The sequence below is a fragment of the Passer montanus genome, unplaced genomic scaffold (genome assembly GCF_014805655.1).
Source record: "Passer montanus isolate IOZ18808 unplaced genomic scaffold, ASM1480565v1 scaffold3, whole genome shotgun sequence".
Lineage (NCBI taxonomy): Eukaryota > Metazoa > Chordata > Aves > Passeriformes > Passeridae > Passer > Passer montanus.
In genome coordinates this window covers 21,778,649-21,793,047 of record NW_024367707.1, presented here as the reverse complement: position 1 = coordinate 21,793,047, position 14,399 = coordinate 21,778,649, and the positions used below count along the sequence as shown (strand labels likewise).

The following is a 14,399-nucleotide window of genomic DNA, read 5'->3' as shown; positions in this document are numbered from 1 at the left end:
CGCCCGCCGCCATCTTGGACGCCGCGGCAGGGAAACAGCAGCGCCCCCGGCCCGCCCCAGGAGCGGCACGAGAGAGCGCTAAGGGCGGAGTGACCCCGCCGCCAACAGCCGGCGCTTACAGCAGATCTGAAATCGCATTTGAAAGGGCTAAACCCAAAAATTAGAAATAAATCATAATAATAATAATAAACGATTGAACCAAAGCGACGTAGCCGGCAGACGCGCTGCCACAGCAGGCGGGGCCAGCACAGGGGCCCTGCCCGCAGTTAAAATGGCACCTGGTCTCCGCCCTCGCCCGCTGGGGGCGTGGCCTCGCCAGGGGGCGTGGCGGCCCGTGACACGCGCGTCAGGAGCCGCAGCGCGCGCTCGCGGGGGTGTCCGCCCCGCCCCTCCCCGAGCTCCTCCGCGCGCGCGCCGCGGCCCTGCCCCCGCTGCTCCCCCCGCTGCCACCGCTGCTCCCCCGGCAGCTGCCCCTTCCCCCGCGCCGGCGGCTGGGCAGCCGCCTGGCGGGGCGCGGCGCTGCGCTTCGCGCTGGCGCTGCTCCTCCACACGGCCCGGGCCGAGAAGGAAGGTGAGACCCAGATTTCCCTTCCCTTTCTTGTCCTCCTTCCCCCCAAACCTCCTCTTCTTCCTCCGGTGGCGGTGGGGCCGTTGACGGCCGCGGCCCGCGCCCGCTCCCCGGCGGCGGGGTGGGGGGGCGGCTGCGGAGGCGCCCCGGGGTCGCGTCCCTTGTCCCGCATCCCGCCGGCTCCCGCATCCCGCCGGCTCCCGCATGCCCCGGCTCTGCCATCCCGCCGGCTCTGCCATCCCGCTGGCTCCCGCATCCCGCCGGCTCTGCCATCCCGCCGCTCCCGCATGCCGCCGCTCCCGCTGCCCGGCTGTGCGGGAGTCGCGGCGCTGCCTCCCCCGCCCCGCCGGCGCGGCGGCCGGGGTGCGGGTGTGTGTCCGTGCCCCTCAGTGCCCGTGTGTGTGTCGCTGGCGTTTCGCGGGGGTTTCTCCTCCCTGGCAGCAGCGGGGACGGGGATGGAGCTGGAGCTGCCCTTTAAACAGGGGAGAGGGAAATAAATAAATAAATGAAATAGGAGGCTTTCTCGCGTTGAGCTGGTTTCCCTGCGGCAGGCTTCCAGCAGGAGACGAAGCCAAGCCAAACAGACTGGCGAAGCTGCATGAGAAAGGGCAGAAACGCACGCTTTTGCATGGGGTGGATTTTGAGCCCTCACCAAGTGACAGTGGGACACCCCTTTTCCTCCCCCAAACTTTTGACAGGTTTCCGGAGCCTCTGTGGAGTCGATGGCGTTTTCTCCAAACTTTATAAAGTCCCTGTCTGACTTTCCCTGAGTTGTAGTGTCTGTGATTTTGGCGTGAAGTCTTTTCATTGTGGTTTAGCAAGGAAAAAAAGCCCCGAGCGAAACACCTAAGCATAATCTGTAGCATTGCTGAGAACAGCTTTCAAGCATTTCCAAGGTGCAGACTTGTAGTCTGCTTGAAAGCGTGGCTGTGTGGCAGCATGAAAAAGCAGCAGGTAAATATAATGTATTACTAAAGTAGGTGAAACCGATTTACTTTGGCTGGACAGGAGAATTTGCTTTTCAGCCAAGGTGCTGCACCAGAGGAGGGAGGAGATTGAGGTCTGACAGGAAGAAAGGGAATAAGAATAAAAAGGATATGGAATAGGAGCTTAGCAAGGAGGGTCTTGTCGTATGCCTAGACCAGACTTGAGGGAAGAAATACATCCTAATAAGGCATATATATATATATAAAAAAGTAGCTATGCCTTTTTAAAGAAGGGCTTAATTCCAGTAATTTCCTAGTAGCTTCTTTTTACAAATATGAGTATATTGGTATTAAGGTGATTAAAAACCTAAATCATTTGTTGCACAGCCACTCTTGTTCACTTCACTTTGTCTACAGGGATTGTAAATATTCAGACAACAGCGTGAGTATGACCCCATGTCCTTAGAGAGATTAGAAGGTGTAAGTTTGTCAGTGTGGCCTGTAGTGTCTTGAGGTACTAAAAGAGTTCAAATGCTTGAGAAATTTCGATTTTTAACTCTTATTGTGATTGCATTCCTTCACAGGTAATAAGGTATATGTGTTTATAAGCTTTGTCAGTGATGTCATATACTGGTATGATGGAATTGATTCATACCCTAAAAGTTGTGACAGCTGGGGCCGTGGTCTGGTTGGTTCATTTGTGAAGATACTGGGTTTTTTTCTCTATGGACTTTCTTGACATTCCTAAATAAACAAGGGCAGTTTTAGATTCACAGAGTTTGAACAGATACAATTGAACCCCCTAAAGAAAATGGAATAGTTTGTACTGATAATGTTCACTTCTGTTTATACAGTCTATTACTTAAAACTTATCCCAGCACCACATCCCTCATTTTCAAAAGGTGAATTTTTTTCTCAACTAGAATGTGACTTTCTTTTAGTCTTCGGATTTCTGGCATTTGCTCTTCCTGCCAAGTGTTTTGCTGCTTGGGGTAATCTGTGAATGGTACATCTAAGGTCACTAATAAGTGTTTCTTTGGTGTTTGGGTTTTTTTCTCAGTTACTCATCTTTTGTGGACTCCTGGGCAGAATTCATTGGCAATCTGCATTGGTGGATCACATGTTGGAAAGTGTTGTCTTGCTTCTGTTTGCTGAGTGCAATGACTGTTTAAACTCTGGATTAAAAAAAAAAAAAAGCAAAACAAAACATAAACCAAAGCAAGACAAAGATTAAAGGGACTTGTGAGATCTAGTCCCACAGATCTTAAGCTACAATATAAGTGCCAGTCTGCAAGAGGTAGTGACTGAACACAGGAGAGGAAGGACCACTTTGGGCACTGGGCCTTGAGACCAAGATGGGAGCTCAAACCCAAACAGTAGTTCAGAAGAAAGGAGGGGAGGGTGTTCAGGCTCTGTCCTTAAGTGCCTGAGCTTTTACCAGGTTGTGTCAAGTTAAACGTAGTAAGACAGTTTAAAAATAATAGTCAGGAAACAGGGAAGTAGCTAGGAATATCCTTTCCATCTCCCAAATGTGGGCATACTTTTTTCACTACGGCTGCAGGAAGGAAGCTGTGGAGATGGATCAGGGCTGAGGTTGTGCATTGTTGTTCCTGAGCACTGCTGAGTTGAAGGTGGCTGTAGTAAGACACAGTGCAGTTTGTACTCCAGAGAAGTTGCTGCAGAAAAAACTTGATAGAAGCAAGTGCCAGGTGAATAGTGTGAGAAGAATAGATCAGAATATGACAAAAGAAAATGAAAGATGAATGTAGAGGACACTCTGTTCCTCTTACCTTGCATACACATGAGTAGAAACTGGGGGAATGATGGAGCTGATGGGGAGAGAGAAGATTATGCTGGCTTCCTGTGGAGAAGAACCAGCAAGCAGTTCTTTATGGATGGAACTGTCGCAGGTAGAAAGAAGATTGATGCTGGAGTATTCTAGATAGACATGACTATTTCTAGTACCCAATCTTAGTAAAGGAGTTGGAGGGGGGGAAAATGTAACATAAGTGTCTTTGCCTGAAAGCAAGAAGCAGAACTGAAATTGTTTGTGTGTTCTAGCTGTAAATCAAAGTCTCGAGGAGCTGTGACATTGCTGTACACTCTCTCTGTGTTAGAGGAATAGAACTCCTGGAAATTATCTGGTATCTGACCAGACAGCAGAGTAAACCTTGATTGAACCAGCCAGAGAACCTTAGACATCAATTTCAGACTAAACACTGATATGTGGCTTTTCTTTATTTTTTTGTGCCTAGCTGGGTCCTCATGGGTGCCCATGTATTGCTGAGGAATGAGTAGGACTGAGAGGTTGTAAAATTTTATGTTTGGGTTGTTTTTTTTTTTCAGTTAGAAAATCTGTGAACCATTGCAAAAGAATGACATGGCAGGAAAAAAATTTCAGTCTCAAAGAGCCTCTTGCTATTTAGGAGGGGCAAAAAATAACTTTTGTTTGTTTGGTGTTTTGTTTGTTTTGGGGTTTGTTTTGTTTTGTGGGTTTTTTTTTGAGGGGGGGAAGACATACAACATACACAGAATAGCCTTCTGGGTTTTAGCTTGCTGGAAGCCATAGTAATGCCATAACCCCATGGTAGGTTAAGTGTTTTGAAGATAAATGTCTGACATGAGGGTGCTTTTTTACCTGAACTGTTTTGTGTTAGTTCCGTTATTTGTATACATTTATATATTTTTAGAAAATCTTCACTTTATAAAACTCATTTAAAAAAAAAAATCCCCTTTTATTTGGCCAGCTGACTGAAAGCCTGTTGAGACTGCTTTGATAGTTCTCTTATCTACTCATCTGCTCACAACATAAGTGCAGGTAGAGCAAGGCTGATTTAGGATATGTTCAGTCGCTGATGGTAGTTTTTGAAGTAGCATCTTAGTGCTGGATCTGGGAAGAAAAATCTATTTAAGCATGTATATTATGAAACCAGACACACCAGTGAAAATAGCTCTTTTTTTTCTTAATGCTTGATGTATTCTCTTCTAGCTTCGTAGAAACCAAGTTAGTTACTGGGTGTAAGTGGGATATTGTCATCAGAGCGGTACACTGATCTGTTGGAATTCTGGTTCCATTTTTGTCATTCCTTCTAATCTCAAACAAGTAACTTTTGCTTTATGTTTTTTACTGATATCTAAAATAGCCAACCAGGATACTTCACAGGAGTACCAAAACTAGATTAATATTAGAAGATGATTGCGAGAAGGCTTATATGTTTAACATTATAAAAAGTCTCTTCTCATATACTGCCTGTTTGTCATATCCTGCTGTCAGAACTAATCTACAGCATGCCAGCTTTTGCTTTTATGCTGGTGTTTTTACCCTGGCTTAAATCAAAATTTGATTCAGAAAGAATGACCTTAATCAAACTGAAAACGCTCCAGCAGTTGAAGTAGCACATCAGAATCATGAAGAGTGTGAGGAAAACAAAGTGGATAAAAATTGACCATGCTATCTCGCTGTGGTTTTGAAACTTAAGTGTGGGACAGCTGATTAGGTCTGCACTGTGTCTGTGCATGTGTGAATGAAAAATATTGACCATGTGCTTGGATTGAATGTGCTTACTTGCTTGTGGAATCTTTGGACTAAAAAGAAAAATTTTACTGCAGTGGACAGGAAGTTGAGACCCCATGTTCTCTGTGACCTTCAATGTAATCTCAAGGTGCATGCTGTTCTCTCTCTGCACCTCTTTCTCCCTCACTGGTGTTCAGTTATATTGCATGTATGAAGCAGACTGGGGTCCCCTGACCTGTAGAGGTCCATTGAAGGATGATGTGCTCAGTTCAGGGCCTTGGATTGTCATCTCTTGAAGGAACTTGCTATGGATTTGTGTAGTGTCTAATATGATGAAGTTCCACCAGAGTGTGCTGAAGTCAATAGGCTTTGCATTATTTAAAGCTTTTAGTTGTGATTTCTTTTTGTGAATGATTGCAATATGGATTGCTCTGAGTCATTTGGATGTATTTGTGCATTTTAAAATTTTCAGCTGTTTGCTTGGACATTTGCTGTGAGTCACTTTATTTCAAAGCCTACCCAGTTTTACACTGCTTAAGGTGATATGCGTTATGCTTCCACAGTGTGATTTACTGAGTCTGCAAGTTCAAATAATCTTTTCAAACAGCAGACTTGGTAAATGAGCTGGGAGTCTGACAGTGAATGGTGAATGCTGTGGTTCATGCATAACGAGCAGTAAAAGTTATGTGACTGAAGCACAGGGTAGAACCAGTTTGGTTTGTTCCTGTGTTTGTGGGTTCGGCAAGAACAGGAGTCTATAATGATCTCTTTTTTCTCTTGCTTGTGCCTTCTGTCCTGTGTAGCACCCCGACTTTGTCAGTCTACAGCATGAACTTACCTGGGAACAACAGGCACTCAAGAAAGTGTTTTTTCTGTAAAAGACAGCAGTTGAATTAAATTTCTACTCTATTTCCCTTGCTTGTACCTTCTGTCCAGTGTAGCACCCCGACTTTTCAGTCTACAGCATGAACTTACCTGGGTACAACAGGCACTAAAGAAAGTGTTTTTTCTGTAAAAGACAGCAGTTGAATTAAATTTCTACTCTTCATAGTAATAAGTGGGGGTACTTGGACCTGCACTGAGTAATACCTTGAGCAGCCTCCTGTAGCTAGGTGTTCTCTGATCAGGTGACTGGGGTGGAGCCTCTGGGGTCACATCCAGCCTGCATTATCCTGTAGTTCCAAAAGTTGAGCACAATTGGTCCTTACAATGGAAGCAGCTGATTTGATCCATTCATACTGTGGGAGTTAGCAAACTTGAGTTTGAACTAAAGTTATTTTTAAGTCCTGTTTTTAAAAAAAATTGTGTTAGTATTTCAGCATTTTAATTATTTGTATCAAGACAGAGGATGCAGAATTTCTTCTTGCATAGGGAGAAACCAAAGGAACTAGTGACCATCAGAGCTAAATACTTCTGGTTTATCTTTATAGTCATAAATACAAGCAAAGAATAAACTTGTGTCAGATACGGGTTTGTTAGAGGCAGCTGTTAACATTTTAATGGGATGCAAGATTGTTGTGTATTTTTGTATTCTCAAGTATCCTTATAGAATAATTAGTGATTTACTGACTGCAGCAAAGATGTAATGCAGCATTTGCATTTAACATTTTTGAAATATGCTTGTAACAATTTCTCATAAGCAGACTGGGATAACTTTTGCTTTGGAATATTAAAGGGACTAAACTAGGATCATGTCTGTCTGTCTCTCTCTTAGAAAACCTTGGATGTAATGGGGAAATAACAGAGAGCTGAAGGATTGCCATGTAATTCCAATCCCTGAAAAGGAGGAAAAAATTGAGGTGTTTCACTAGTTTAAGATTTTCCTGCTACAGTTACCAGATTAATATTCTCACTAAGACTACCATAGGTGGTTTTTTAATACCTCTTTTCTTACTGCCTGGCATAGCTTGCAGCAGAGAACCATCTGAGAACAGGAGTTTTGCTGTCCTTACCACATTGGTTTTAGAGATATCTGAGTGAAATTTAGTGGAAAGAACTGTACAGGAAATGAAACTACAGTACAGCTCCTTCTGTCTGTGTACTCTATGAAGCTACAAAATGTTATGGAATACAACTGTTTGGCTGACTAATGCAACACTCTTAGTTTTTTAAAGTAATTTTAAAAACGGATCCATTCCCTGTTCTTCATGAAGCAGTTTGTCTTTGCAATGTCTTAAGCGTTATCTGAGGGTTTTTTCAGTCAAACACCTGGATCTATGTTAGACTGTATGGATTCAGTGTAATAGGATGTGCATGGACATCTAAAGTTACTTAAACTAGAAAAATCCAGAAAACCCTTGGTTATAGGGCTAGGTTTTTTAAAGTTAAGTGAGAAAGTACAGCTACTATGAAGTAAAACAGATTAAATCACCATTTGAAGGAGTGATGATAGGAGACAAAGTTGTAAACAAGCATGGTACCAATTTAAGTAGTTCACATTTCCTAATAATTGTCATAATGTGTTAAATTAATTCAAAGATTGGTTATCTGAAGCTTGTAAATAAATAGGAAATCATCTAGAAACACAAAAGAAGTCTAAGTGAATCAGTGATTTGCACCAACATATTGTACAAATATTTACAGGAGGATTTTGTAGATAATGATAAAAGCTATCTGGGCAACTAGATAAACTGCAAGGTATATGGTTTTGGTTTATTTTCAGCAGTGGTTCATGCTCTACCTTAGAGGCTGGCTACAGGAGCTCTTCCTGGCCCTATTCTGGGACCTGTCCTGCTTTAGATCTTTGTCACTGATCTGGAGTTGGAATGTACCAATACTCAAGGACAAGTCTGCATTTTGGAGAGACCTAAGCAGGACAGAACAATGAGCTGACAGGACCTTCATGAAATCCAAAAAGGAGAAATGGAAAGCCCTTTATATGGGACAGAATAATCACCTGCAGGGAATACAACCTGGAAATGCTGTTCATGAGTCAGCAATGTACCCTGGCAACACAGAGGAGTGTAGCCACTGGGCTGAACAACGTGATTATTCCTGTTTAGTCAGCACTTAATAGAACACACCTAAACCACTGTGTCTAGTTTTGTTCTCTGCCATCCCACTGGAAGTCTGCAAGGATGGTCAATATGTGCATGACCTATGAATGGAGGCTGAGGGATCTTGTGGCAGTATGCCAATATCAAAGTAGTTTATGGAATAGAATGGAGCCGACTCCTCACAGAGGTGCATGGCTGGAGCCTGAGACAGTGGCCATAAAGTTAAACGGGGAAAGTTTGTTTTGTGCCAGGAGATGCTGCTCTCTGATGATCTGAGTAAGAGAGGCACTTAAATAAAACAGCACCATAAAATAGCATTGAAAATTCTGTTTAATAAACTAACCATATAAAGAGAGAGTAGTACAGATAATCTTGAATCTCTTTTGATGCTGAGAACCTTGAATTGTGCAGCACCAAACAGAGCTTTGAAGGGTCCATGTGCAACACACTGTGCAAACCCCATCCATAGGTTACCGTGTTTTGCTCTTTTGCTGGATTTCCTTGCAATAAGACAATTGTATTCATAATTTTTGCTGCCAGATAGAAAGGATGTTCACATGGGAGCTTCCATCTGCACTTTCAGATAAAGCAAGGCCACCCAAGTGGCTGGTGGTGTTGATTGCAGCTTCTCTGTTCCAGAGGGCTGTCTGGGCTCCCCCTGCAGCCACGGAGTACGTGCAGCACGGGCCTGAGGGCCAGCCCAGACATGCAGCCCAGCACAGGCGTGGGTCTGCTCGCCCTGGCTCCCGCATGGATCACTGACTCCATCTGTCACGGCCTTCCGGTCAGGATGGCTATGATCTGCCTTGACATCATGAGTCTGTGTTTCACCATCAGGCTGGTCAGGCATCGAAACAGGTTCTCTAGGCAGGTTATGGAAGTTCTGCCTTTGGAGGTTTGCAAGGCCCAGCTAAATGACAGCCTAAAGAAACATAATCCAAATTCAGCATTCACTGTACTTCTGCAGAAGGTTGAGCTGGATGACAATCTTAATGTCCATTCCACCCTCAGTTTCCCTATCTCAATATTTTGTGTCTCCCACGTGATCTTAAAACTTAGTTGGACCTTGCTATACTTTGTTGCAGCTGATAGGAATATCTGTAAGACAGAAGTCTGACTTTTTGTGTAACTCCGTGGTGAAGCCAGTGCTATGGTAATAGTCATACAGATACAGTTTTGGTAGAAGCAGAGTTGTGATTGTACCAGGAAGCTTCATGAGTTGCTGCGTCACTAAAAAAGGGTGATCATAGATAAAAACAAGACCTTGTCAAACATTCCTTATTTCTGTAATTGTGGATCACATACAATTTTTTGTCCCCATGTTTTTGTTCTTTCTCTTGAAAAATTTATTTCAAAAGGAGTATTTGTGTCCCATCTTTCATGTGAAGTGTAATACAGCTATTAGTTTTTTGCCTTTGCCAGTTGCTGGCAATATAGCAATACATTCAATTGTGGTTTGTATGTTACTATACAAGATGTATAAAAGTTAACAATCTGTGCAGCTAATATGTCTGAGGAAATACTGAGAGATTTGGATAGTTAATGTTGTGAAGTTTTTGATTATTCTGTTCTTGCAGTGGAGGATGTGGAATACTTGGTCCTTACTAGAAACCATTTTCTTCTTGTCTGTTTGCTTTGGTATTCTGAACTGTGTGTAACTTCAATCTGTGGAGCCCGCAACAGGTAGTTTAGAGGTACCAGAAATTACCATTATTTAGTGTGTACTAGGAAGCACTGAGGCTGCTCTTGCCCTCTGAGTTGTCTCTCCTAAGTATAAGAAGATTAGGAAGGGATGTGTGTGTGTGTGTGTAACTTTTAGGTTATGATACTTTTATATTATATACCTTGTCAGTTGCCTTTTGTGGAGCTTAACTAGTCAGGATGTGCCCATATACCTTTGGCTGACTGTATCATCCAAAATATTCAAAAGATTAATAAATTCCTTGTTTTGGGAGAAATGTCCCAATGATTTGATGTTGAAGGAGAGGTGGTTGTCATTGACAGAGTCTGAATCTCCACAGGTGAAGTCACTCTGCCAATCAGTACTACTGAATATTATTATCTGATGAAGAAAAGATTGAAATGAACTTTCCAGTTCATCAGGGGAAATTTGATCAGAGTTTTAGTACTTGATGAGTGCTGTGAATTCTTCCTTTGATTAAATGAGATTTCTCTAGGGAAAAAGACTAGACTAAGGATCTCAGATATTGAATAAAACATTTATTTATTTAGCATTATTTAATTAATTATCTTTTAAAAATACCTGTTTTGTGAGAAAACCCCTCTAATGTTGAATTTAGCAAAGATGTGCCTATTTAGGCTGAGACTGAGTATTAGGTGTATCAAAATAGAAATGAGAACTGTTTTTGAGTGAAGGCTTGTCTTAGGGGTCAGATTAGTGATGAGTGAATTAGATGTCTCTCCATAACGTATTCTGTCACTAAGCCTAAGGGTTTGGAATTATTGGGTGAAATCATGATCTGTGTTGCACCGGGTGTCAGCTTCGATCATCACAGCTGTTTGTAAAAGAGTCTGACCAGAAGAGATTGTTTATTTCCTTCTGAGGGGTAACTGCTTCCAAGGTATTGTAGGTAGCTACATTGCATTTCTGCAAGCATTTGATTTCCCTATGCCTACTTGTACCTTTAATTTCTTTTTAATGTTTTTGCAGTGTTCCTCCCAAACTGAAATTCACCTGTTTTGTTTAATTGTTTTTGCTCTGTGTTTTATCGTCTTTCAAAACTTTCAGTTGTTCTTCTCCACCCTTTTCTCCTCTGGTTTTATCAGACCTTGCAGCCAGTTTTTTCCTGCTTGGTGGGCTGTGTTCCCTCATGGCAAGTCAACAGACTGCTGTGCTCAGCAATCAATAAGTAGTGTTATTGCCATGTCATTAACACTATGGCTTTAACATCAGGCCTTTGCTACCTTTTCCTGGCCTTCAGTTGTTGTATTTATAAACTTTATGTGGTAGCTGAACCAGCATTATCTCGCCACTCTTTTTCACTTGTCGTCAGGCTTAGTAGCTGTTTCCAGTGGGCACTCGAGTGTTCCCAAGCGAGCACAGGAGGGACGGGGATCTGTGCTCCTCCCTGCCGACGATACTTCTCTCCAGCAACTTGGTATTAACCCAGTCGCAACTGTTACACGGCAAAATCCAAACAATTGTGCTGTTCGTGTACCCTTGTTGTTCTAAAAATTCGTGCAGTTCCACCTCGGTAACTGACCAAGGAGAGAAGGGAGGGAGGCAAAATCAGGGCAGGGAGGAGAGCAGAACTCTCACTTAGTAGACTTCTGTTTCTGTGCCATAAGGCGAGTGCTAGAGAGCATTCTCTGTAGCAGGTAGCGAGGTAGGAGTGAGGATGGAAAACTGAGCAGTGCCCACTGTAGCTCTTACCTGATTGCATTCACCTTGCCAGCGAGACATTTGGATGGAAGAGGTATCGCCTGGCTCTGTCACCTTCCTGTTCTGTGGAGGGCTTTTTGGGAACTCTAAAAATTGCATCTTCCTTCCTGTTTTCTATGGTGTGGAGAGCAATGCTTGATCTCGGTCAGTTTTTATTAAGGTCATTAATTATCCTGGATGTACCTTTTAGGTGGGTCTTTCCACTGTGTCGATACAACCCTTTTTTTTTTTTTAGTTAGTGGGGGTCTGTTCAGTGGTTCATTTCATAAGAGTACAAGTTTGGAAGACTGATAGTAATGGTAATAGCTGAAATTATTGTCATTTAATGTATTGTTCTCCTGAGGCTCCAGAAGCCATGAACTGACTGCTGTTTCTGGCAAGCTACACATTGAATGTTGCTATGTGCTATAATTGTTTCTATATGCTAAAAAGTTTAGAATTCCATTAAGAGCATGTTATCTTTTTGCACATCAGCTTTCAGTGCTACATGAGCAGTAAAACTGCCACAATGAAAAGTTTCTAATCTAAAATTTGAGAACTTGAGATAAATACTTAAGAGTAGTTTGGAGGGATTGTTGTTTTCCCCCCTCTCATTGCTTGTTTTTGAGGGTCTAAATAATTTATGTCTGTACACATTCAACAAGAACACATGTATAGGAGTATAATTTAATTGAACATATTGGAATTGCCATCATTAGAAAGAGTAGAAAGCCACATTTGGTATGGCCCAAAGCAAAAAAATGGATGTTGTTTGCAGATATTTGTTTTGTCTCTAGCTCCCTTTTAAATTTTTTACTCTCTTTAAATGATTTCTGAGAAGTTTCCATGAGTGTCAGGAGTATTGTTCTCTTTGGCTTAAAAATATCATGCATGAAAGTTTTTCTCCTGCTTAGAGAATTATTTATCCTTTTTATTTAATTTTGTAAAAAATTATTTTAAAATAAGTTTTCTCATTCATACCCCCTGTGAATGGAATTGAGTATTATTTCTTGAGAAGCATTTTTGGGCCAGGAAATAAATATCTTTGGAGGAGCTAATGAAATTTTTGAAGCATTTAAAAGTGAAGTGCCAACGTAAAGCATCTGGCAGCTTTCAAAGTAGTATTTCGGTGGTTTTTTTCCCAGTGAAGTTTTATGGCCTTTATTGTTACCACCTCAAATCTGCCATTTCGGCCAAAAGCAGATGGTTTTTTTACACTCATTACAAAAAAAATAGATGAAAATAAAAATTGCTTTAGTCAAAGTGGTTGGAAATACACATTTCTGTAAGGCAGAAGTACAGGCTGAATACAGAATAAGCATCTGATAATAAAGGTGTATGAATAAAATGTAATCTTTTTGTGTCAATCTGAAATAATCTAATGTGATTTTGTTAGGAATGTAAATAAAAGCAGATTGTTAGGTGGGGTACGTGTTACTTTCAGTGAGCTTTTCTGTTTCTATGTATGCTTGTATGGGTTTTGCCAGGATAGATCTATCACAGAACACATCTAATCAGTGTTAGCTGTAAAAGAAACCTTGATGCAGTTGCACTGTCTTCTGAAGCATGAAACACATGTTGTGAGACAGATGTGTGAGCAGTGGCTTCAGGTGGAGACTCACTTTCTTCCTTTCTCAGTCTAAGCAGTACCTTCATTGTCTGGAGCCTGTGTTCTGAATCAGAATCATACTGTCACTTTCTGTTTCACGGCTAACTTTAAAAACTGAATTGGTGACTGAATTCCTAAAAATCTGCATCGGTCTTAACTAAGGGGAAAAGAGATGAGTGAATGAGCACAATGTGCAACTCTTCTTACTAGGGAAGGGCCTTACTGGCCAGAGAAGTTTGTCTTTATCTGAAGGCAGAAATGACACAAAAGTAAGTTAGTGAAAGATTACATGCAGACTTAGTTGGCTGTCAGTGATATGCTCAGTTTGTACTGTTGTGTGCAGTAAAGTAGAAATCATTTGACTTTTTCTCCCTCACTGTGAAATAGTCAGTATTATGGTCAGGTATTGCAAGTGGTCTACTGTCTCTGTTTAGCTTTTATGAACTTGGACATAGGTTAGTGCATATGAACTTACTTGAGTACGTATTGTGTAAAGTCAGAAACTTTTTTTAACAAGGAGTATAAAATGAGGGCTTTGATGAAGATTGTCTTTTTGTTATTTAGCTTAATGTATTGCTTTCTTATTTCACATGATGATTAAAGTGCATTATTTAGGGATGGTTCTATTTCAAGTCTAATATATATGAACAGAAAATGCAAATTTGCCCAGTTGGCTTTTTGAGGGATGCTCATTAGAGGTTTTAATAATGAAGAAAGAATAAATATGTTTCTGTGTAAAAGGACTTCGAAGTGTGATGTTTGTACATGTGATCTTTACTGCATTGTGATGGCTCTTCCTGAGGTCTGCTGGAAAAATTATTAATTTCCTTATGTTATGGAGTACTGGAAAATAAACAAGTAAATTGCCTAGGTAAGTGCAAGAGGATTTAGATGGAAAGCAAGCCTGCTGGCTGGTGACTCTCACTTGCCTGACATTCAGTGTCTCATAAGAGAATGACCTTTTACATTTCCAGTGAACAGTCACCTGTTGGGATGTAGGCAGAAATCCAGGCTCATAGCTACACTGACTTGTCTGTCTTGGAGAACAGGCCTTTTTTAAACAGATTTGGTGTGTTGGATGCTGAACTGGGATGTGTTTTTTGAGGCTCACCAGACTTCTGTAGTCCTGAAGCTGATTAAAATGGTAGTTTGCATTAGAGTGTAATACTGTTTTTCCTTATCTGTATGGTATTTTATTTTTTACAATGGAATTTTCCATCCATAATAATTTTATTTTTTTCATTCTGTATCCACCTACATGTATTACCCATGCTGCTCAGTTTTCCAGTGTTCAGGATGATTGAAATTGTGTGACTGTGCATAAGCAGTTAATTCATAGTCAGAGCTTTAAAAATAACTTGTTCATGTTTAGTTCTGCACTTTAACTAATAGTGATACAAATGT

General features: G+C 41.6%; 1 protein-coding gene across 1 annotated transcript in view; it reads left to right on the top strand.

The window, feature by feature from the left end:
• The first annotated feature begins 413 nt into the window (after positions 1–413).
• The window catches only part of TMEM131 (transmembrane protein 131), a 93,658-nt gene continuing 79,672 nt past the window's right edge, over positions 414–14,399 (top strand). Inside the window, 1 exon segment of the mRNA XM_039714234.1 lies at positions 414–571. The gene's annotated coding sequence lies outside the window, so the exon portion shown is untranslated.